At 38.8% G+C, this 26,198-nt stretch overlaps 1 pseudogene; it reads right to left on the bottom strand.

The window, feature by feature from the left end:
* Positions 1 to 7,151: 7,151 nt before the first annotated feature.
* LOC138070228 (isocitrate dehydrogenase [NADP] cytoplasmic pseudogene) lies at positions 7,152 to 8,357 on the bottom strand (annotated as a pseudogene).
* Between the last annotated feature and the right edge of the window lie 17,841 nt (positions 8,358 to 26,198).

Raw genomic sequence — 26,198 nt, 5'->3', positions numbered from 1 at the left:
AGTTTGGGTTTGTCTAATGTTTTCTCACAATAGACTGGAGTTATGGACTTTTTGGACAAATAATCTAAAGGTGCAGTGCCCTTCTCACATCATGTCAAGGATACATGTTATAAACATGATTTATCACCAGTGATGTTAACCTTGATCATTTAGTGAAGGTGGTGTATGTCATATTTCTCTACTGTAGAGTTACTATTTTTATAGTAACTATTTTCATATTCTATTAGTTAGAAGGGGAATGACTAAGTGTAGCCTACACTCAGGGTGAGAGGAATTAAGTTTTATCTCCAGGTGTGGGAGAGCAACTTCCCTTATTATTTGCAATTCTTCTGTAAGAAACATTTGTCTCTTATCCTTCAATTATTTATTTATTTGATCACATATATTAGTATGGCTTCATAGATGATTGTTTTACTCTTTAAATTATAACTCAACACTATCATTATTGCTATTTATCAATATTCTGTTGCAAAACTGTTCCGACTTTGGCCATTGGGAGCTCTTTGAGGTTGACTACTATGTCCTTTTCACATATCACCACTTTTAAAAGCACTTCATTGTTTTCTGTCACTATGAGATGCTACTCTAGGCTCAGATACATTCTCTCTGCCCCTAGAATCATCATTTGTCCAAGGATCCCTTACTCCTTATATTGAGAAAGATGTTAGAAACCAAGATGTGGGTGTTAGATGTGGTTCTAGGTTCTCTTGGTGCTAGATAATATACGTATGTATGTATACTACTCCATGCATATACACATAAGAAGAATTAAAGTAAATGAAAGCACAAATAGGTTGTTACACATAAGCTATGAAGAAAAATGCCACATCATATTTAAAGGAATTACAGGTGTTATTTACTATAAACGAGGCAAGGCAGTGGCCAGTGTGATCTTCTTTGTAGCAGGAATACAAAATGAATTAGTTTAGTTCAGTCGCTCAGTCATGTCCGACTCTTTGCGATCCCATGAATCGCAGCACGCCAGGCCTCCCTGTCCATCACCATCTCCCAGAGTTCACTCAGACTCACGTCCATCGAGTCCGTGATGCCATCCAGCCATCTCATCCTGGGCTGTCCCCTTCTCCTCCTCCCCCCAATCTCTCCCAGCATCAGAGTCTTTTCCAATGAGTCAAGTCTTCACATGAGGTGTCCAAAGTACTGGAGCTTCAGCTTTAGCCTCATTCCTTCCAAAGAAATCCCAGGTTTGATCTCCTTCAGAATGGACTGGTTGGATCTCCTTGCAGTCCAAGGAACCCTCAAGAGTCTTCTCCAACACCACAGTTCAAAAGCATCAATTCTTCAGCACTCAGCCTTCTTCATAGTCCAACTCTCACATCCATACATGACCACAGGAAAAACCATAGCCTTGACTAGACGGACCTTAGTCAGCAAAGTAATGTCTCTGCTTTTCAATATGCTATCTAGGTTGGTCATCACTTTTCTTCCAAGGAGTAAGCGTCTTTTAATTTCATGGCTGCAGTCACCATCTGCAGTGATTCTGGAGCCCAAAAAGATAAAGTCTGACACTGTTTCTACTGTTTCCCCATCTATTTCCCATGAAGTGATGGGACCAGATGGCATGATCTTCGTTTTCTGAATGTTGAGCTTTAAGCCAACTTTTTCACTCTCCTCTTTCACTTTCATCAAGAGGCTTTTTAGTTCCTCTTCACTTTCTGCCATAAGGGTGGTGTCATCTGCATATCTGAGGTTATTGATATTTCTCCCGGCAATCTTGATTCCAGCTGTGTTTCTTCCAGTCCAGCATTTCTCATGATGTACTCTGCATATAAGTTAAATAAGCAGGGTGACAATATACAGCCTTGACTTACTGCTTTTCCTATTTGGAACCAGTCTGTTGTTCCATGTCCAGTTCTAACTGTTGCTTCCTGACCTGCATACAGATTTCTCAAGAGGCAGGTCAGGGGGTCTGGTATTCCCATCTCTCTCAGAATGTTCCACAGTTGATTGTGATCCACATAGTCAAAGGCTTTGGCATAGTCAATAAAGCAGAAATAGATGTTTTTCTGGAACTCTCTTGCTTTTTCCATGATCCAGCGGATGTTGGCAATTTGATCTCTGGTTCCTCTGCCTTTTCTAAAACCAACTTGAACATCTGGGAGTTCACAGTTCACATATTGCTGAAGCCTGGCTTGGAGAATTTTGAGCATTACTTTACTAGCGTGTGAGATGAGTGCAATTGTGCGGTAGTTTGAGCATTCTTTGGCATTGCCTTTCTTTGGAATTGGAATGAAAACAGACAATTTCCAGTCCTGTGGCCACTGCTGAGTTTTCCAAAATTGAACAAGAATTAGCCAGGCAAAAAAGGCAAGGAGAGAGCATTTCAGGCAGAAGGAGCAGCCTCTGAAGAAATACTGTGTAGGAAGAGCTCTTGCATTTGCAAAAGTGGAAAGGATCTGTCATGGTGAGAGCAAAGAGATCCAAGGGAAATGTAACTGTACATGGGCAGAGGCTGAATCATGTATGGCCTCGAAGGCCATGATGAGAATTTCAGGTTTTGTCATGAATGCAATGGGTTATCTTTGAAGGGCTTCGAATAGGGAGGGAGTTGCATCCTGGTTCACACAGAAATGTATGCCTGTGTGAAGTGGGAACCACCCCCAATTGCCTCAGCTCTCCTTCCCCCCTCTCCTATAAGCTTGTTTCTGCTGGCACTCATCCCCAGGAAGCCATATCACTGTGGTCCATGCCACAGTCTTATCTTTCCAGTTTGCTTTGGATTTCACCAAGGCCATATCTATGAAATGCAGTCATATGAGGGATACCTGTATGCTTTTGTTGTAAAGTGTGCTCTCATTTACATTATTATGTAAAGTCTTTCCTATGAACAGACTTATATCCAATGCCTCACAGAACTCCAGGCTCTGCTGAATAGTAAGAGTAATGTTTCCTTCTGTTGCTCAGTTGCTATGAAGTTCAGGACCACCTATGATACACACTGAGTTGTATTTTCCTGTGAATTCTTGATAAAATAATTTCTCCTCTCCTGTTTTACTGATTGGTTGATTATAATGACTGTTCAGATAGTTTACTATATCTGTACTTTTACAAATTGAAGATACTTTTGGAAGTGAGGGCCGTTACAATATATATATATATATATATATATATATATATATATATATATATATATATATATATTTAATGAACAAAGAAATAAGAAGGCTATCCTACTACTCGAGCCTAGAATTTTCTCTCTGGCACCACTACGAGCCTCAGCCTGAGGATTTCATCAACACATCTCCTGACATTGCTCTGTTTCTCTGAACAGCTCTAATTACTGCAGAGTTGTTAATGTTTGTTGATTATTGGGCCAAATGAATTAACAATGGTCTGTTGTTTTTGTTAAATAATGGGGTACTGGTTATTTAAAATGTTCATTGTGCCTTATGTAAAAGTAAATGTTTACTAAGCTTAAAATACCTTAAGAAAGCAATTTGTTTATTAAAATCATAGATTTAAAAATGCATGGATCAAATGTAACTATTGAAATGAAAATAGTAGGTTTTATATCATCTATGGAGTAGAACTGCTGGAATGCAATAAAGACAAACAATTATCACCAGAAGAACACCATTACAGTCATTGCTTAATTACAGTTTATTTTTCCTTTCCTCTTGTGATAATTACTTAGTCCTTCAGACCAAGAGATGCTGACATTTCGCTAACAGCATGATTGTTTTCATTACACACACCTGTAGTTTCCTCCCATTTTAGTCCTAAGACAATGTGTTCAATTATTTGCAGATTCTAAATTTATTTTAATGGTGTCTGTGTGTATTTAGATTAATGAGTCTAATTTTTAAAAATTAGAACAATTTTATTTTGACATTTTACAAATATATGGAGTGCCAGTTGACTTGTTAAAGAATTGTCAGTCCTTACACCATATATAAACTTAAGTTTGAAGGTGAAGTCAGAAAAGCATCAGCACCAAATCGTGGATTTAAAAGACAGCTCTATTACATACCGGGTGTGAACTGAGACAAATCAATTAGCCCTTCTTTTATTTTTAAGATAGAGTTTGTAGTTATCCTTCTATCCAAACCACTAGGCTGTTATGAGGTTCCAAAAGCATAATTACTGAAAAATGTCCCACTTTCTACACCATAAATTTCTTGTCAAGGATCAGTCGTGGTGTATGTATTCATTCATTTCAAAAATGTTTGCTGAGTGCACACAGTGCAGCATCCCCAGTGCTAATGCCAGATATCTAGAGATGTTTGAATAGAAGATAATGAAAACAAGTTTCATAGCATTAAACATGTACATGGTATTTCTTAGATTACATCTATGTAACAACATCAGAACATTATCATGGAGTTATGATATTTCCTCTTGTTAACCCTTTAAAATTTGTTCTACTTATTTTGAAAGCAATACGTTTCTTCTAACTTTGTCATAGATATTATATACTGAGCATTACCAATTAATGAAACTGAAAATCTGGATTTGCAACTGTATGATTTATGATTCTACTATTTCTAGTAAAGAAAAAGTTAGAAACTGGTTAATTTTTTACTAAATTGGTGAATTTTATCAGGTTTTGAGGTTTTTATTTTCATTAGCACTGAATTTTAATTAAAATCGATAGTTTACATGAAGAACAGGACTAGAATAGTGTTTACAATCAGCTTCTGAAAAATCACATTTACATAAAGGAAATAAAAGAAGCCAGCAGAGGCCAAAAAAAAAAAAAAAAAGGTGCAGCTTGTATTATTGCACTTGGACGAAACATGCTGTTCAAGGTGGGATAATACTTAGGCCACACAAGGCCAGGAGGAGGACACAAACACAGAGGACAAACACCCCCTCCCCCCAGGTAGTATTACTTCTGGATTCTCCAAGGAACTCAAAAATATTTAGTATTTTTAGAATATTCAACTAGAGCTCTTTACAAAGATGAGTCTTCAACAGGTTTTAGTTACGGCCATGCTCTTCATTTCAAATCATGTGCAAGTCTAACATACAGCTTCTACTGCAACCAGTGAGATATCTGTCACATTAGAATGACCCAGGGCCCCAGACCATGGAAAGCAGGAAAGGGAATGAAACTCTACTTTATACAATTTCAGGGAATAATACTGCGGCTATAGTTTATCCTTTTGAGCACTGTTCATTTTGGTCATTGATCTCAGCACATAAGAAAAAGTGACAGTGAGTACAAGTGGACATGAAAAATAATTCCTTGTAGACTTTTGGATCGCAGCCATTCTGACTGGCGTGAAATGGTACCTCATTGTGGTTTTAATTTGCATTTCTCTGATAATCAGTGATGTTGAGCATCTTTTCATGTGTTTGTTAGCCATCTGTATGTCTTCTTTGGAGAAATGTCTATTTAGTTCTTTGGCCCATTTTTTGATTGGGTCGTTTATTTTTCTGGAATTGAGCTGCAGGAGTTGCTTGTATATTTTTGAGATTAGTTGTTTGTCAGTTGCTTCATTTGCTATTATTTTCTCCCATTCTGAAGGCTGTCTTTTCACCTTGCTTATAGTTTCCTTTGTTGTGCAGAAGCTTTTAATTTTAATTAGGTCCCATTTGTTTATTTTTGCTTTTACTTCCAGTATTCTGGGAGGTGGGTCATAGAGGATCCTGCTGTGATGTATGTCAGAGAGTGTTTTGCCTATGTTCTCCTCTAGGAGTTTTATAGTTTCTGGTCTTATGTTTAGATCTTTAGTCCATTTTGAGTTTATTTTTGTGTATGGTGTTAGAAAGTGATCTAGTTTCATCCTTTTACAAGTGGTTGACCAGTTTTCCCAGCACCACTTGTTAAAGAGATTGTCTTTAATCCATTGTATATTCTTGCCTCCTTTGTCAAAGATAAGGTGTCCATAGGTGCGTGTATTTATCTCTGGGCTTTCTATTTTGTTCCACTGATCTATATGTCTGTCTTTGTGCCAGTACCATACTGTCTTGATGACTGTGGCTTTGTAGTAGAGCCTGAAGTCAGGCAGGTTGACTCCTCCAGTTCCATTCTTCTTTCTCAAGATTGCTTTGGCTATTCGAGGTCTTTTGGTATTTCCATACAAATTGTGAAATTATTTATTCTAGCTCTGTGAATAAATGGTGGAGAGGGTGTGGAGAAAAGGGAACCCTCTTACACTGTTGGTGGGAATGCAAACTAGTACAGCCACTATGGAGAACAGTGTGGAGATTCCTTAAAAAACTGGAAATAGAACTGCCTTATGACCCAGCAATCCCACTGCTGGGCATACACACTGAGGAAACCAGAATTGAAAGAGACACGTGTGCCCCAATGTTCATCGCAGCACTGTTTATAATAGCCAGGACATGGAAGCAACCTAGATGTCCATCAGCAGATGAATGGATAAGAAAGCTGTGGCACATATACACAATGGAGTGTTACTCAGCCATTAAAAAGAATACATTTGAATCAGTTCTAATGAGGTGGATAAAGACTGAAGCCTATTCTACAGAGTGAAGCAAGCCAGAAACAAAAACACCAATACACTATACTAACACATATATATGGGATTTAGAAAGATGGTAATGATAACCCTGTATGTGAGACAGCAAAAGAGACACAGATGTATAGAACAGTCTTTTGGACTCTGTGGGAGAGGACGAGGGTGGGATGATTTGGGAGAATGGCATTGAAACATGTATAATATCATATATAAAACGAATCACCAGTCCAGGTTCGATGCATGATACTGGTTGCTTGGGGCTGGTGCACTGAGACACCCAGAGGGATGGTACAGGGAGGGAGGAGGGAGGGGGGTTCAGGATGGGGAACACGTGTGTACCTGTGATGGATTCATGTTGATGTATGGCAAAACCAATACAATATTGTAAAGTAATTAACTTCCAATTAAAATAAATAAATTTATATTTTAAAAATAAAATAATAAAAGAAAAAAAGAAAAAATAATAATTCCTACACTATTAGTAGAAAATAAATTTTTTTTAAAGTCCCTGGCCACGTTCACAAAGGTGGCATAACTGTATGCATAACAAAAAGACTGTAAACTTATAGAAAAGATAAACTCTGGCTTCTAAACAAATTACAAAATTGATTTTGCCTTTACCCATGAGAGTTATAGAGAAAAATGTAAACCAGTAGACCCTAGTTACCAGAAAAAAAAGAAATCCTCCAAAGACAAGAAATGACCTTAAAGTTTGGCCTGGACTAGTTTTAACTGCAGGTTCTGTCCGAGTTTATCCATGAACTCAGAAGTATGCAAGTAGTCAGAACGTTGCATGTTGGGTAAACCTTTAATACATGTAGCTAAGTCCTTGGTCATGAAGCCAGCCTCAATGATCTCAATACAGATTTCTTCCAAAGCCTTTGCTGAAAACCTGAGCTCTTTGTTATCAAGCTTAGCTCTGTGGGCTAAGTCTCTGGTTCAGGCAAAAATTGAAGCAATGGGATTGGTGGATGTCTCCTGTCCTTTCTGGTACATTCAGTAGTGACGGGTTACAGTCCCGTGGGCAGCCTCTTCTTCTACTGTCTTGCCATTTGGACAAATCAGCACACTGGTCATCACGCCAAAAGAGCCATAACCTTGGGCCATGGAGTCTGACTGCACGTCCCCATCATCGTTACACAGGCCCAAATGAAGCCCCCCTCCAACCTCATAGTTTGGGCCACCATGTCATCAATGAGCCTGTGCTCATACCAGATACTCTGAGCTTCGAACTCAGATTTGTACTGCTTGTCATATATCTCCTGAAAGATATCTTTAAAACCTCCATCGTATTTCTTCAGAATAGTGTTTTTGGTGCTCAGATACAAAGGCCAATTCTTAAACAAAGCCATCTGAAAAGAACTGTGTGCAAAATCTTCGACTGACTTATCTAAATTGTACATCCCCATGGCAACACCACCACTCTCTGTGAAATTATGTACTAAGTATACCATTTTGGGGGATCCATCGCTTGGCATGTAGGATATCTTTACTTTTCCAGGCCCCGGCACAACAAAATCGGTTGCTCTATGTTGATCCCTATAAGCATGACAACCTATAATAATGGGTTTTACCCATCTGCTCACAAGCTGGGGTATATTTTTCCAGATAATAGCTTCCCTGAAGACAGTGCCACCCAGGATATTTCAGATGGTGCCATTTGGAGATTTCCACATTTGTTTCAACTTGAACTCCTCCACTCTCTTCTCATCGGGGGTGATGGTGGCACACGACACCAACGTGGTACTTCTTTATAGCTTCTGCAGCATCCTTGGCGACCTGGTTATTGGTGGCATCATGATTCTCTATGCCTAAATCGTAGCTGTGCAGGTCCAGTTCCACGTAGGGAAAAATGAGTTTCTCTTTAATCAGCTCCCAAATGATTCATGTCATTTCATCTCTCTGCATCTCTACCACAGACCCGCCTCGGATTTTTTTGAGACATTTTGACTTCAATAAACCTCTTTACAATTTCTAATCACCCCAACTCCTCTCAATCTTTCAGACTCAGCTTATCTCCTGTAGGGGAGTTACGTTGGCGATGACCCGGGAGCACACAGTCACTTTGCTCACTCACTTCTGCTCAGTGTCCACTTTGGCAATCCCGGCTGGACCCCAACTGTTCCGGATTCTCACGGTGACTCAGCAGAAACCCCCAGGTTTTGTGTTTAGTTCTTAGTATTGTCCTGATCACTTCTTCTGGCCTGACAGTGGGCCCAAGCCAAGTAACATGACAAACTGTCACAGAAAAAGACTTTTGAGACCTTCTGTATCACCTGTTTTCTGGAGTTTATTTCAGAATCAGAAGCGGAAATGGCAGTAGGACTCCAAAGCAAGAGAAATGTGAGCTGTAGTTACAACAGGGCAGCAAGGAAGTGAAGTTACTGCAGGGACAGAAATACAGCAGTGACAGGAATGACAGCAGTGACGACAGAAATACAGCAGGTAATACAGACCTACCACTCAATTCATGAATTTTAGAGACATTAAGAAGAGTTAAGAAGAGTTAGGAAGAAACTTCTAGGCAGAAAAAGCAGCCCTTGGAAAGACCTGGAGGTCTTCCCTTACAAGTAAGTTACTCCTGGGGCTTGGAGGACATGTCCCAAAGTGTTGTGTGTATCTGTGTATTGCTCCCCATGTCTGGTATTGTGTGGGACACACAGAGATGAACAACAGATATTTTAAAATCAACAGTAAATGATGAACACCAATGATTATGGCACCATTGGCTCAGCTGACTCTCCCATACCTGATCTAGCTCTGAATGCCAGAGCATTAATATCTTCATTGGTAAAGTATGAACCTTGATATCCACTACACAGGGTGATATGGAAAAATAATGAGGTGTTACAAGAGAAAGCAATTTTTAAAATGTGAAAACATCATCAAATATCCGTTGTTCATCTTTGAAACAAATGGAGGAATAGTACGAACATGGAAAGAAGAACTACCAGGAAGATTCTACATTGGAAGGTGTCAGAATCCTGAACATTTTCTTAGTTTTAGTCCTCAAACATATCAAAGAACAGACTATCACTGAATCAGAAGTAGCTACATCTGTGTCAATGTCAAAGTTTCATTAACTGGACTTGGAGGAGAAAGAAAAAGTGCTCAGGCTTTCACTGGGGTAAAAGGATAATTATTTCTCATGATCAAAGCTCACAGGTCAGTGAACCTGTTTCACACAACAGAGTAGAAGGTGAATGGTTTGATTAAAAAACATATTAATGATTCTGATCAGTGAGTGTGGGTAGATTCTCCACAGACTTACACTCCTTTTTGTTTATACGTTTTTATACCTACAGTTAAATATGTGCGTTAGTATGAACCTTGTTAAAGCTCCATTTGGAGATTATGAGATAACATAGGTGAAAACACATTAAAATCTACCAGTACATATGGAACTCTAAGAAACTACTTTTGTTGTTTTTCATTCGCTAAGTCATGTCCAATTCCTTGCGACCTCATGAACTGCTGCATGCCAGGCTCCTCTGTCCTTCACCATCTCCCAGGGTTTGCTCAAATTCATGACCACTGAGTTGGTGATGCTATCTAACCATGAAACTGCTATTATCTGTAATATTTTGATTGTTATACTGTTCCAGTGCCATTACAAACTCATGGGCAAGGCTTCATAATAATAGTCCTTTGAAACTTTCACTAAATGCACTTGAATGAAATCCAAGTCTCAAATTGCTTAAATGAGTTCCACTCCTTTCTGAATAGTGTTGTCGTGCTGCTTCAGGATGTGAGATAATGTTTTTGTGACCTGGCAGCTTTAACAACGCTAACAAGGCCAAAGAGGCCTTTATCTAGGATGATAAAAAAAAAAGAAAACAAACAGCAAGCAACGTTTTAAAATAACCACTTGAGATATCATTGGAATAATGCCACATACTTGAGTCTAAAGAAGAAAAATGATTTGAAGAAGGAGTGCACTCATATATTACACATATTGCCTTTTACTAAAGTATTTGAAGCATGAGAAGCAGTCAGACTATAATGACATGCATCACATACAGTGAGCTTAAATAAAAGGCTCTCAGGATGTCTGCGATTAAACATAAAAGCCACTCTGTCAGTAGGGCATTTCCATATTAGAGGTCTTGAAGAACTGTTGGTTAATTTACTGGTCGTATTACACCAGGCATAGCAAATAGGTTTCAACTCCGCTGTCAATATTAATTGATGGGTAGTGGCTGCTAGGAATACTTTATTGGAAAAGGCTGTGATAATAAAGCCAACTCTACCACAAAGTTAACAGATGTGTGTGTTTGAGAATGGAGGTCAACGTTAGCAGTCCCTATATAGTGATGGTCTGTATTAGGGGAAAGGCTAATCAAGCACAGATCTCCAAGGTTATTCACATACTAGCTACTCATTTATTCATTTGTTTATCCTTCACCTCTTCAAAAAAGATATGTAATATAAAAACATTTTAAAAAGCAAGGCAAAAGGTAGGTAAGGCCACTGAGATATGCAAGCCACAAAATCCTGCACAATTAGCAATGGGGGCTTAATATTTGACTGAATTTCCTAACAACCAAATTAAATATGAAAGTCATAATCATTTAAAAGGCTCACAATGTCAAAAATATAAGGCTGGTCATGTAAGTAAAGTGTAAGGACAGAAGGACAAACATTTTAGTATAAAGAAATAGAAGTGGCACTAGAAGGCATGAGTTTAAATTTTAGGTCTTCCACTTAGTCCTGGGAGAGGAAATGGCAACCCACTCCAGTATTCTTGCCTGCAGAATCCCATGGACAGAGGAGCCTGGCAGGCTACCTAAGGTCCATAATGGTTGCAGAGTCGGACACGATTGAAGCGATGTAGCATGCACACACACACACAGGCTGCCACTTAGTAGCCATGTGACCTTCAGCAAGTTATTTAAACTTGACTGCCTCAGTGTCTTCATTTGTAAACTTTGGATAATAATGCTGCTTCCTTAATTATTCTGAAGTTAAACTGTGAAGTGAGCATATTCTTTATCTTCCCTTTGGTCACCTAGATCCATTCCCCTCACTTCTCTGCCCTGCAGGCTGCATCGCCTGGGCTCCCTTTGCCCTCAGGCTTCCTATTCCATTCAACCAACAAGGAGAAACCTCTCCCCACCTCTTCATTGCCGAGAGTCTTATGATAGCTGGTCCCTTTATAACTGTACCTCCTGATGGGCAGCTACCTTCCAGACCGCCAACTCTCACCAGGCTCCAAGACTGTGGCCTCCCCTTCCTTCTTTAGGCCAAAGGAGGTGACACCAACTTGACATTGCTATCACAGGGTATCTCGGGATCACTTGTTGGTTTCCCCAACTCCATTCATATTTCTGTAAGCAGTCCCTTCATTAAATTCTCACCAGAACCCAATGTGAGCATATCTTCTATTTCTGGTCAGGGCCCTGACTGAATAGAGTTGATTTTTGAGCAGCAACTATAGGCCAACCATAGACCAGTCAATACTTATAGCAGATATTCAATAAATGCTGATAAATCTGAAGTAAGGGGTATGAGAAGGATAAAGGAGAACAGATTTCACACACAAGAAGTTGAGGCATAGGACTCAGATCCTTTCCATCAGATGACCTCCTTTCCCCAGTATGGAATGTCAGCAGAAGAAAGAGGAATAAGCAGGATTAATCAGGCTGTTTAACCTGCACACCCACAACAAAATGCCAGCATTTATGAAGATGTAAACTATTGTTCTAGGTTTCAGAAAAAATTCAAAAAGAAATGATGCAGCAGAAAGCAAGTATGTGAATTTTCTTTGTGCCATTTCACATACCTGGGGCTGGGATAGGGGTGAGTGGACATAAACATAATTAATGGAATGCCTAGTGTGCTCATGCACTTTTCGATTTTGGAATGATTTATAATTTTCCGAGGATGTACAATCAGAAAGGAAGTACTTTATCTCCTTTTCAAATTAAAGATACTTTAAGAATCACAAACAAGAGAGACCATAACCAGAACTCATGAAGAGTGTTCCAGCACAGTGTCAACAAAAGGTTTGTGACCACACAGCAAATTCTGCTGTTGTCCCTAGAAAACACAAAAGGGACATAATTTCAAGTGCTTCCCTTTCTGAAATATCCTACATGTTACTCCCATCAGGAGAGACTCTCATCCTCAGGACCTCTTTATAGAAAGAGATTTATTTTTTTTTCTTTTCTCTGTTGATGCACATTTTAACAGGAGGGCAGAGATGTCTTAGATCTTTTGCCCAAAAGCTGTCCCTATAACCAAACAGACAGACCTTGTACAAAATAACCACAGGATAGGGGAGAGCTCACAAAGACAAAGACGCATAAAGTGAAATGCTTTGTTTTCTTTTTGCCACTTTCATCCTGTTTTGGTTTTTAACATGTGCAAATCGTTCTGTTGCTGTAAAACTTATTAAATGAAGTAAAAGAGCAAAGACCAAAAATGTAATAATGAAGTGAAGTTTTAATCCTTTACAGTTTTTTTGGCATCATCAGCTTGATTACATTTGATATACACTGAAGGGTTTTGAATTTCAGACGGAACTTTCTTAAAACTGTTCATGCGTCCCAGATGTGACCTAGTTTCGTTCTGGGAAATGGATGCTGAGTGTAGCACAGGCAAGTCAAACAGGCATGGCTATTTTAGGAGCCATTAATGTAGTATATTTACAGGAACCAAATATGTGATTCCAGCTGGCCAGTGAAAACCTTCATTGAGCGTGTACTATATACTGAGCTGCTGCTGCTGCTGCTAAATCGCTTCAGTTGTGTCCGACTGTGAAACCCCATAGACGGCAGCCCACCAGGCTCCCCTGTCCCTAGGATTCTCCAGAAAGAACACTGGAGTGGGTTGCCATGTCCTTCTCCGATGCATGAAAGTGAAAAGTGAAAGTGAAGTTGTTTAGTTGTGTCCGACTCTTCGTGACGCCACGGACTGCAGCCTACCGGGCTCCTCTGTCCATGGGATTTTCCAGGCAAGAGTACTGGAGTGGGGTGCCATTGCCTTCTCTAGTATGCTAAGCACAGACCTTTAAACACAAAGGACTGGTCCTGATCTTGAGGACCTCAGAAACCAGGCAACGAACATGTCACACTGTAAAAGAAAATACATGTAAGAAATAAAGCTAGGGGGTAAAATGTACAGGTATTAGAAGCTGGAAAAAGGTAGAAAAATGCTCCAAAATCTGTAAACAATTTTTTTTTTTGTCTTAGAAGAGTTAAGGGGGTGCTTCACAGAGGAGGTGGAATTGTGCAAATTCTAAAGTTTTAATTCCAGCTGGGAAATTCTCTTCAGTTAAGTCATGACCTATTTATGGACAAATGAATTTATGGTCCACTTGGATGGATGAGAAAACAAATGCAAAATGCCTAGGATAAGACTGGGAATAAGATAAGAATCATGAAATGCTTCCTCTCTCCTCCTGTATTTTCTTAATCGAAGTGAAATTCATGTAACAACACCCTGATTATCATTTTAAATTATACAGTTCAGTGGTGTTAGTACATTCACAATGTTTTTCAAGTATTATCACTATCTAATTCTAGAATATCCTCATCAGCCTACAAGGAAAGGCTGTGCCCATTGGGAAGTCACTAGTCATTCCCCTCCCCCTCCAGCACCTGGCAACCACTAATCTTCTATCTGTTCCTAAGGATTTGCCTGTTCCAGACATTTCTTATGAATATAATCATAGCATATGTGGCCTTTTGTGTCTGCTTTCTTTCACTTACCATAATGTTGTCAAGGTTCATCCAAACATTAACATGATTTGGTACTTCATTTCTTTTTATGGCTGAATAACACTTCATTGTACACAAAATACCGTGTTTTGTCTAACCATTCATCTGTGGGTAGATACTGGGTCATTACTACCTTTTGCCTATTGTGTATAGTGTTGGTATCAACATTCACATACAAGTTTTTATTTAAACACCTGTTTTCAATTTTTCTGCAGGATACATACCTAGGAGTGGAATTGCTGGGTCACATGCTAATGAGACAATTAACTTTTTGAGGAACGACTAAGCTGCATTTGTGGATGTACCATTTTATATCATTATCAGCAATGTATGAGTGTTTTAATTTCTTCACACCTCATTGATGCTTGTTATTTTCTGTTTTGTTTTGTTTTGGCTTGGTTTTGCTTGCAGCCATCCCAGTGGAAGTAAAGTGGCATCTCATTGTGGTTTTCATTTGTGTTTTCCTATTGACTGATGATTTTGAGCAACTTTATATGGGTTTATTGATGATTAAAATTTCTTTTTTGGAAAAAGTGTCTATTCAGATCATTTGTCCATTTAAAAATTGAATTGTTTGATCTTTTTGTTGTTGTATGGCAAGTTATTTATGTATTCTGCTTACAAGTCTCTTAAAAAATAGATGATATGCAAATATTTTCTCTCATACTATAGTTGTCTTTATTTAAAGGATAGTGTCCTTTGATGAACAAAAGTGCTGTTTTAAATTTTTATAAAGTCTAAATTATCAACTTTTTTCCTTTTATTGGTTGTGCTTTAGGTATCATGTTTAAGAAACTATTGCCTAATCCAAAGTCAGGAAGATTTACAACTATGTTTCTTTCCTAGAGCTGTAGCACTTTAGCACTCACATTTAGGTCTTTTGATTAATTTTGAATTATTTTTTTGTATATGGTAGAAGTAGATATCTAAGTTCATTCTTTTGTGTGGATATCCAGTTGTCCTGTTGTAGCCACGTGTTCCAGGAAACAAACTCACTCAGAAGGACAATGCAGACAGTGGAGTGCAGTTTATTACACCAGTGGGTCCAACGCAGAGTCTCCTCTTAGTCAAGGACCCTGACCAGTTTTTGTGAAAACCTTATATATACCAAAATCACTGCAGATGGTGATTGCAGCCATGAAATTAAAAGACGCTTACTCCTCGGAAGAAAAGTTCTGACCAACCTAGATAGCATATTGAAAAGCAGAGACATTACTTTGCCAACAAAGGTCCGCCTAGTCAAAGCTATGGTTTTTGCAGTGGTCGTGTATGGATGCGAGAGTTGGACTGTGAAGAAAGCCCAACACTGAAGAATTGATGGTTTTGAACTGTAGTGTTGGAGAAGACTCTTGAGAGTCCCTTGGACTGCAAGGAGATCCAACCAGTCCATTCTAAAGGAGATCAGCCCTGGGTGTTCTTTGGAAGGAATGATGCTAAAGCTGAAACTCCAGTACTTTGGCCACCTCCTGCGAAGAGCTGATTCACTGGAAAAGACTCTGATGCTGGGAGGGATTGGGGCAGGAGGAAAAGGGGACAACAGAGGATGAGATGGCTGGATGGCATCACCAACTCGATGGACGTGAGTTTGAGTGAACTCCGGAGATGGTGATGGACAGGGAGGCCTGGTGTGCTGCGATTCATGGGGTTGCAAAGAGTCGGACATGACTGAGCGACTGAACTGAACTATATACCCTTAGGGTACGTGCTCAAACCTACCTCCCCAAATTCTCTGAAACTAGTCTGAACAAAGGGAAAGAAAGATACAATCAAAGTTAACCCAAGACTCATGCCTTTAACCTAGGTAGTTAACAGTGGACAATTATCAATAGGTCTGTGGTCATACCCCAATAAGCATAATAGAATGTATGATTCTATTCAGTTTTACAGATAATTAAGGTATTCTTTTAGGCCAGGGAGAGTCTTGGTATGAGCCCTGAGGCTCTTCCTTCTGGGGGCCTGGTTTTCTAGTTGGTATGTCGTTTCCATAGATACTGGGCATATATCTCAAAGTCCACAGTCCGGCCCAAGATGGAGTCCTGCTTTCAAGATGGAGCCCGTTCTGTCTGTTTCCTCCTTCAGTCCCAGGACTGTAAGTTGAAAAGGCTATTCTTTCTCCCATTGAATGTTCTTGGTATCTTATAGATATCTGGGTTTACTTCTGGATTCTGAATTATATTCCATTGATCTATATGTCAGTCCTTACTTCAGCACAACAGTGTTTTGGTTACTGTAGCTTAGCAGTAAGTTTTGAAATAGAGAAATATGAAGAATTTTGTCCTTTTTCAAGATTTTGGATATTTGGCATCCTTTGCAATTACATGTGACTTTTATAATCAGCTTGTCCATTCTTCAAAAAGGCAGCTGGAATTTTGATAGAGATTACACTGAATCTGTACATCAACTTGAGGAATGTGAATGTTAGTTGCTCAGTCATGTCCAACGCTTTGCAACCCCATAGACTGTAACCCTCCAGGCTCCTCTCTCCATTGAATTCTCCAGACAAAAATACTGGAGTGGGTAGCCATTCCCTTCTCCAGAGGATCTTCCTAACCCAGGGATCAAACTTAGGTCTTCTGCATTGCAGGCGGATACTTTACCATCTGAACCAGGAAGGAATATTGCCTCTTAACTATATTAGGTCTTCCAATCTATGAATGTGGGGTGCCCTTCCATTTATTTAGGTCTTCTTCAATTTCTTTGAGCAATATTTTGTTGCCTTTGGTGTATGAGTCATACCTCCTTAGTTATACTAAGTTATTTTATTCATTTTGATCTTAAATGGAATCTTTTTTCTATTTCATTTATCTCTACTCAAATTTTCATTCTTTCTTTCTGTTTGCTTTGGATTTAGTTTGGTAGTTTGGATTTTTCTTTTCTAGTTTCTTAGAAGTTTAGATTATTGATAATAAGGTTTTTCTTTTTTTTGAATGTAAGCATTTTAGAACCACAAATTTTCTTCTATTGGAAGAGGAAACAAAACAGGTTCTATCTTGAAAGTAGGACTCCTTCTTGGGCCAGACTGTGGACTTTGAGCTATATTCCCAGTATCTAAGAAAACGACATACCAACTGGAAAACCAGGCCCCCAGAAGGAAGAGCCCAGGGCTCCTACCTAGACTCTCCCTGGCCTAAAAGAATACCCTAATTATCTGTGTAACCGAATAGAATCATATATTCTATTATGCTTATTAGGGTATGACCACAGGCCTATTGATAATTGTCCACTGTTAACTACCTAGGCTTAAGGCATATGAATCACAGGTTAACTTTGATTGTATCTTTCTTTTTCCTTTGTTCAGACTAGTTTCAGGGAATTTGGGGAGGGGGTTTGTGCACATACACTTAGGATATATAAGGTTTTCCCAAAAACTGGTTTGGGTCCTTGGCTAAGAGGAGACTCTGCCTGGGGCCCGCTGGTTTAATAAACTGCACTCCACCATCTGCATTGTCCTTCTGAGTGAGTTTGTTTCCCGGAACGCGTGGCTACAACACTACCAACTGCTTTAACTGCATCCCATTAGTTTTGGTGTGTTATGTTTTCTTTTTCATTCGTCTCACAGTATTTTCTAATTTCTTGTGATTTCATTTTTGACCCATTGGTTAGTGTGTTGTTTAATTTCCATGTATTTGTGAATTTGACACTTCTGTTTGTTATCTTCCTCCCTTATTCCCTTCTTTCCTTTGCACCTTTCTTTCTTTTTCTTCTATCTATCTTTTAAGAAGGGATTTTTGTGTGTTAACGCTAAACATCTATCTACTCTATTAATAAACTTTAAGTGCACAATACAGTATTATTATAGGTTAACTATAGGCAGAGTGTTGTACAGCAGATCTCTAGAAGTTTTTCAGGTGGCAACACTGAAACTTTATACCTGTTCAACTGTGCCGTCCCATTTTCCCCTCCCTCCAGCCCCTGGCAGCCATCATTGTATTCTCTGTTTCTATGAGGTCGGCAGTTTTAAATACCTCGTCTAACTGAAATCAGGCAGTATTTATCCCCTGTACTGGGTTGTTTCACTTAGCATAGTGTCCTCTAGGTTTATCTATACTGTCACATATGGCAGGATTTCCTTCTTTTTTAAGGTTGAACAATATTCCATTGTATGCATATATCACATTTTCTTTCATCTGTTGTTGGATATTTAGGTTGTTTCTATATCTTGGTTATTGTCAATAATGCAAAGAACTTTGGAATGCATATATCTTGTGGAGATCCTGAATCCAGTTTATTTTGATATATGATCCCCTGGTAAGTCTAATTTTAATTTTTTAAAGAAACTCTATACTGTTTTCCATAGAGGCTCACCCTTTTATATATCTTACATCTACCAAAAGTGTACAAGAGTTCCAATTTCTCCACCTCCTTACTAACACTCATTACCTTTGAAATATATTTATAATAGCTATCCTAACAAGTGTGCTGCTGCTAAGTCACTTCAGTCGTGTCCGACTCTGTGCAACCCCATAGACAGCAGCCCACGAGGCTCCCCGTCCCTGGAATTCTCCAGGCAAGAACACTGGAGTGGGTTGCCATTTCCTTCTCCAATGCATGAAAGTGAGAAGTGAAAGTGAAGTCGCTCAGTCGTGTCTGACCCTCAGCGACGCCATGGACTGCAGCCCACCAGGCTCCTCTGTCCATGGGATTTTCCAGGCAAGAGTACTGAAGTGTGAGTGATATCTAATTGTGACTTTGATTTGCATTTCCCTGGTGATTAATGATGCTGAGCATCTTTTCATATGCCTATTAACCAGTTGCCTATCTTTGGAGAAATGTTTATTCAAGTTCCTTGCCCATTTTTTAATCTTTTTTTTTTTTTTTTGGCTGTTGAGTTGTAGCAGTTCCTTGTATATTTTGGATACTAATCTCTTATCAGATATATGGTTTTAAAATATTTTTCCTTCTCTATATTCCGTCCTTTCACCCTGTTTCCTTCACTGTGCAGAAGATTTTTAGTGTGGTTACAACTGTATTTTTGCTTTTGTTGCTTGTGCTTTTGGCATGTTATGCAAGAATGAATCATTGCCAAACCCAATGTCATGAGCGTTTCTCCTATGTTTTCTTCTAGGACTTCTACACTAATTTCTCATTTTGTTCCATTGTGGTCAGGAAACATGTTTTGTGTGTTATTGGTCTTTTTAAATGTATTGAAATGTATTTTGTGGCCTAATATATGGTCTTTCCTGGAGAATGTTCCACAAGCTCCTGACAAGACAGTTTATTCTGCTGTTGTTGGGTGTTCTGTTCTGTATATGTCTCTTAGCTCTAGTTGGCTTATAACGTTGTTCAAGTCTTCTGTTTCCTTGATGATTTCTGTGTAGTTATTCCATCCATCATTGAAAGTGGGGTATATATGTGTTCTACTATTACTGTTTGGTGCTTTAATTGTTAGTTTTTGCTTCATATATTTTGTGGCTCGATTTATGTGTTTATACTTAATATGTCTTCTTAACCGATTGATCTTTTTATCACTATGCAATGGCCTTTTATCTTTTATAATAATATTTCTTAAACTCTATTTTGTCTGATATTAATATAGACAATCCAGCTGTGTTTTCATTAGTGTTTGCATGGAATATTTTTTCATATCTCTAAATTTTCAACCTTGCTTATCTTTGAATATAAGGTGAATCTCTTATAGATAGCATATGATTGGATCATGTTTTTAGAAACCATTCTGCCTTTTTTTTTTGAAGTTTTAATTTCATTTTCCTTCAGTGTAATTACAGATAAGGTAGGATTTCTATTTTGCATAGGTTCTCGACATGTCTTATATCTTTTCTTGTTCCTCAACTCCCTGCCTGCCTTGTTTCATGTTCAATATGTATATTTTAGTGAACCATTTTGGTTCCTTTCTCTTTTTTTCTACACATTTTAAAGTTATTTTCTTAGTGGTTTCCCTAGAGATTGCAAGTAGCATTTTGGTTCATAACAATCTAATTTGAATTAGTGTCAATTAAGCTTCAATTATGTAGAAAATGTTTGTTCCTCTACAATTTGATCCTCCCTTTATGTTATTGTCACGTTACCTTTTATGCATTGTATACCCATCAACATAGACTTACGATAATTATTTTATAGGAAAAACAAGGAGTTACAAAGTAAAAATACATTAATACTGACTTTTTAACCTATGTAGTTATCATTATTGCTCACCCTGTTTTTTCTTCTTTCCTTTCTCCCTTCCCTCTTCATTTGTTCCATTTTCCTTTCTTTCTTCTTTCCTTGTTTCTTACTTCATTTCTAAAACATTGGTTGAAAAAAAGAAAGTTGTATTTTATTATTATTTTAAATTGGTACATAATACTGTCCTTGGTAATTAATCATTTCCCTTGTCTTGGACACTCACATGCTGTGTTATAAATTTATTTGTTCCTTTTCATGTGCAAGTTCAGCATCCCCAGCTAGATGGCCAGCATAGTAAGAGTAGATACTCTGCCTTATAGTTCTCCACATTTTCAGTGTCAAAGAAAATGTTCAGAGATCAAATTGCCAACATCCATTGGATCATAGAAAAAGCAGTTGAATTCCAGCAAAACATCTACTTTAGGCTTCATTGACCATGCTGAAGCCTTTGACTGTGTGGGTGACAACAAACTGTGGAAAATTTAAAGAGATGGGAATATCAGACCATCTTACCTGCCTCCTGAGAAATCTGTATGCAGGTCAAGAAGCAACAGTTAGAACCTGACATGGAACAACAGACTGGTTCCAAATTGGGAAAGGAGTATGTCAAGGCTGTATATTGTCATCCTGCTTATTTAACTTATATGCAGAGTACATCATGCGAAATGCTGGACTGGATGAAGCACAAGCTGGAATCAAGATTGCCAGGAGAAATATCAATAACCTCATATATGCAGATGACACCACCCTTATTGCAGAAAGTGAAGAGAAAATAAAGAGCTCTTGATGAAAGTGGAAGAGCAGAGTGAAAAAGCTGGCTTAAAACTCAACATTCAAAAAACTAAGATCATGGCATCCAATTCCATCACTTCATGACAAATAAATGGGGAAATAATGGAAACAGTGATGGACTTTATTTTCTTGAGCTCCAAAATCACTGCAGATGTTGACTGCAGTCGTGAAATTCAAAGATGCTTGCTCCTTGGAAGAAAAGCTATAACAAATCTAGACAGCATATTATAAAGTGGAAACATTACTTTGCCAACAAAAGTCCGTCTAGTCAAGGCTATGGTTTTTCCAGTAGTCATGTATGGATGTAAAAGTGAAGTGAAGTGAAGTCACTCATTCGTTCCGACTCTTTGTGACCCCGTGGACTGTAGCCTACCAAGCTCCTCTGTCCATGGGATTCTCCAGGCAAGAATACTGGAGTGGGTTGCCATTTCCTTCTCCAGGGGATCTTCCCGACCCAGGGATCGAACCCAGGTTTCCTGCATTGGAGGCAGACGCTTTAACCTCTGAGCCACCAGGGAAGCTCATGGATGTGAGAGCTGGACCATAAAAAAAGCCGAGCACCAAAGAATGGATGCTTTTGAACTGTGGTGTTGGAGAAGACTCTTGAGAGTCCCTTGGACTGCAAGGAGATCCAACCAGTCCATCCTAAAGGAAATCAGTCCTGAATGTTCATTGGAAGGACTGATGCTGAAGCTGAAACTCCAATACTTTGGCCACCTGATGGGAAGAACTGACTCATTGGAAAAGACCCTGATGCTGGGAAAGATTGAGGGCAGGAGAAGGGGACAACTAGGATGAGATGGTTGGGTGGCATCACAGACTCAGTGGGTGTGAGTTTGAACAAGCTCCAGGAGTTGGTGACGGACAGGCAAGCCTGATGCTGTCGGTGGGGTGTCAAAGGGCCGGACACAACTGAGCGACTGAACTGAGCTGAACTGAATAGAAGATACTTACTGCATGGTTATTGATGTCCTAGGTATTCTGCCTCTTTCTTCAGGCAAGGAAGCTATTATCCCCATTTACAGTGAGAAAACTGAGAACCAAGAGAATTCGGGAGTTGACCAATGTATTAATAAGAAGGGGAGACAAGCATGTTCTTGTGGGCTTTGTTCCCAACCTTGTTTTTCAGGTAACTTGCCTCAGTTCTCTCTTACAAGCCTTCAACAAGCTTTCCCACCACTAGACAAACTTCTGGCAACAGTCAGGACTTGTAATAAATAATCCAACTGAGAAACATTCAATTTGAGATACCTATCTGTTCTTTTTGAATCAACAATGAAAGCAAATGAAATCGAATTGTTGCCCACAGACTTCCTGAGCACCGGAAAAACATCTGAACCTTATTCTCAACTGAAGGACAGTATTTGTGAGGGTGGCTATGCATGCAAGTCACAACAAACCACTTCAAGTGAAACAGGGTAAGCAGCTGGACCATAAATCACTCTGCTTCAAGCCTGAAGTAGGCGAAACTTGTCTTTTTAGCTCATCAACCTCCTTGCTTGCCTTGGGGAACAACTTAGGGTAATAGAAGGCACAGACGAGGCTTTTCCGGCCAAGCAAAAAGGGTTTTTAGTTCTAGACTATCTGGTATACATATTACAACTTTGAGGAAGTGACTTCCTCTTTTGTAAAAATAAGGATTGTTGTAAGGATTAATTTAAATAGTTTCCACAAAGGTTCCCAGAATAGAAGTAATTGATATTAGCTTTCCTTCTATCCGTGAACCTGTTTCACCTCTCCACCGCCCACAACCTCCTCCCTTCACATTGTCTGGTGTCCTCATTCTCTCTGTTTCCAATCTCATAAAATATACAAGCTGATAAATACTTTCACCCTGACATGTAAATGACTATTATGCTCCATATTTTAGTTTTTACAGGGATGTATTATTTCAACACAGAAAAATCGAATGTCAGAAAAACAAAATTATAAATAAGAAATGTAACCCACTTTGGTCACAGAAATTCAGCCCTACTAAATACCATTCCCCATAAAATGGAGCCAGGGTTTCTGTGAGAAATGACTGATGTCAAGATAGGGGCAGGAAAGTACAAAGGGAACTTGGAACTTCTTGTGTAGAGAAGTGCATGAAAACAGAAGAGGTATGCAGAAAGGACACAGAAGCCAACTTGAAGGGGCTCCTACTGGCTGAACTTGGGAAAGTTTGATGACTGAAAAATAGTGATGAGAATTAATTGTGTCATATTGAATGAAAACACATTTATGAGTCCATATTTATACTTTAAAAAGTTAAAAGTGGATATGGAAATAAGAGGAAGGGTCATTTTTAACAAAACAGTGTCAGCTAACAGATGTAAAAAGAATGATGGAAATGGAAAAGCACCATTTTGTGACCACCATGACAGTAATCAGTTCAGGCAATAACTAATAATAGATGCTAAAAGCACTGGGTGACAAACTTTTGGGGAACCATATATTCACACAGTGTTAAGTTACTAAGTAATTACAATGGAAAAAAAAATCTTTACAATGGAGAAATCTGGTGGATACTACCTAAATTATAAAATTTAACTTCTCCCATAATCAGATGATCCAATGTCACATTTCTGCCGATGCAACACACTCACTGAGTTCATATATAATCTCTGCTAAAAATGGTTAAACCAACTCTTGTCATGAAGAGACAACCTGACAAATGTTACTAGACTGGGCCGTTCAAAAATGTTGTTGTCGTGAAATCACACAGATACACATGCACACAGGCTAGGGTGCTGACCTAGATTAAAGAAGACTAAAGCAACTTGGAGACGCAGGAGACGTGGATTCAGTTCCTGGGTGGGGAAGATCTCTTGGAGGAGGAAATGGCAACCCACTCCTGTATTCTTGTCTAGGAAATCCCATGGACAGAGGAGCCTCGTGGGCTACAGTCCCTGGGGTCAATGAGGATTCCAGAGGAAGAAAAATAATTAAGGACGACTGAGCAACTTCACTTTCACTTTTCACTTTCATGCATTGGGGAAGGAAATGGCAACTCACTCCAGTGTTCTTTCCTGGAGAATCCCAGGGATGGGGGAGCCTGGTAGGCTGCCATCTATGGGGTCGCACAGAGTCGGACACAACTGAAGCGACTTAGCAGCAGCAGCAGCAGCAGCAGGTACATTTAAAGAGGGATTGTTGGTTGAATGGCTTCCCGGGTGGCAGAATCCACCTACCAATGCAGGAGCCTCAGGATCTGTGGGTTCTATCCCTGGATGGGGAAGATCCCCTGGAGGAGGAAATGGCAACCCACACCAGTATTCTTGCCTGGAAAGTTACATGGACAGAGGAACCTGGTGGGTTACTGTCAATGGGGTTGCAGAGAGCAATCGAGCACACATGATTGAATAGTAATACTGTATTAATGTTAAATTTCCCAAATGTGATGGTTATAGGTGGTTATATAAGTGTGTGTGTTAGTTGCTCAGTGTCTGACTCTTTGCCACCCAATGGACTATAGCCTGCCAGGCTCCTCTGTCCATGGGATTTTCCAGGCAACAATACTGAAGTGGGTTGCCATTTCCTTCTCCAGGGGGTCTTCCCCACCCAGAGATTAAACCTGGGTCTCCCACATTGCAGGCAGATTCTTTATCATCTGAGCTACCAGGGAAGCCAGCCAGGTTATGTAACGATTGTAGGTTGAAAGGCTTCCCAGTCAACCTAATAAGAATAATCATTCTTATTATTTGATGATTTAAGGAGAAAGGGTAATTATTTTGATTGCTATTGAAATATACATACAGAGAGAATGAACATGGTGACTATAATCAATAAAAACAATTTGAACATAAAAAATACACCCCCAATAGTAGACCAGTTATTCAGACCAAATAGCCTACTTAATTATTGCTGAGAAAAATCATGCAATGTTTATAAGAAAAATCATATTTTAAATAATAAGTCAGACTCATCTTCAGATAAAAAATGTCAAAAGCTTGATCCATTCAAGGTCTCTCAGTCACGTGTATAGTCACTAGCCTTCAGTCAGCAGACTCTCTAAAAGCAACAATTAATTTCACTCACCTGGATATGATGGCTTCACGTGCTTCACAGTGTTTAACAAAAAGAATCTTGACTGCCTGAAGACATATTTCAGAAGGAAGGGACAATACAAAAACAATAATGACTGAAGAACTGTATGTGCTATATTTTACTCTGGAATGGTTATCTTAAAAAAAAATCAGTTCTAACCACAAACCACACACAAACATCAAAGAACACAAGGAAATTTTTGGAGATGGTGGCTAGGTTTAGAACCTTGATTGCGCTGATGGCATGATGGGTATATGCAGATATTTAAACTGATCAATATGCATATGTTAAATGTGTATAAATGTTTGTATATCAATTACACTATAATAAAGCTTAAAAAACAGTGTTGATATCCCCTAGTAGAAGTCTCCTCTTCACATTTGGAAAGAGACTTTCTGACGTATGCAGCTTATTCATGATCAGTTTCTTCATCTGCAAAAGACTAAAAGTGTTACCTACCTTGTCAGTTTGTTAAAAATATTAATAAATGACTTGGCAAAGATGAAGCACTTTGAATAGTGCTTAGCACCTAATAACTATGCCATAAATTTTAGCTGCTATTACTATTGTTGCTATTGTAGGTCTTTATAGCCTCAGAACTAGATCTCTTCTTGGTTACCAATCATGTTCATACTAAACACTATTCAAGCATGAAGCCCCGTACTTTAATGAAATGTGTAGCTTCTCTCTTTACTGTATAAGAATAAGCCCTGATCAGTTTTTAAATTTATGTTTGTTTTGTTTTATTTTTAGGCTATCTGGAAAATATTTCCAAGTCACATTACAGAGTATTTATTTATTTGGTTAAATCATTTCAAAAATTTTATTAACCTTAATTGGACTTCTAGGTATTTCCTATAGTTGCTCATATTAACAAAGCCATCACACGTCTTTCCCGGCCTTTCTGTCTTTATTTTTACAGCCTGACTTGTTATGGCTCTTGATTAGATAACCCACCCTCTTCTTTTGTCCTTTATTTCCAGATAAATTTCTTCCTTCTAGCATTTTGGTATTTTAAGTCACAGTATTTAACACGTGGAGAATGAACAGGTATATCTCCTCAGGCAAAAATCACTTTCCTTATTTT

Source organism: Capricornis sumatraensis, chromosome 2 (assembly GCF_032405125.1).
Source record: "Capricornis sumatraensis isolate serow.1 chromosome 2, serow.2, whole genome shotgun sequence".
Taxonomy (NCBI): domain Eukaryota; kingdom Metazoa; phylum Chordata; class Mammalia; order Artiodactyla; family Bovidae; genus Capricornis; species Capricornis sumatraensis.
The sequence above is the reverse complement of the archived record's forward strand: the minus strand, read 5'-3'. Positions and strand labels throughout refer to the sequence as shown.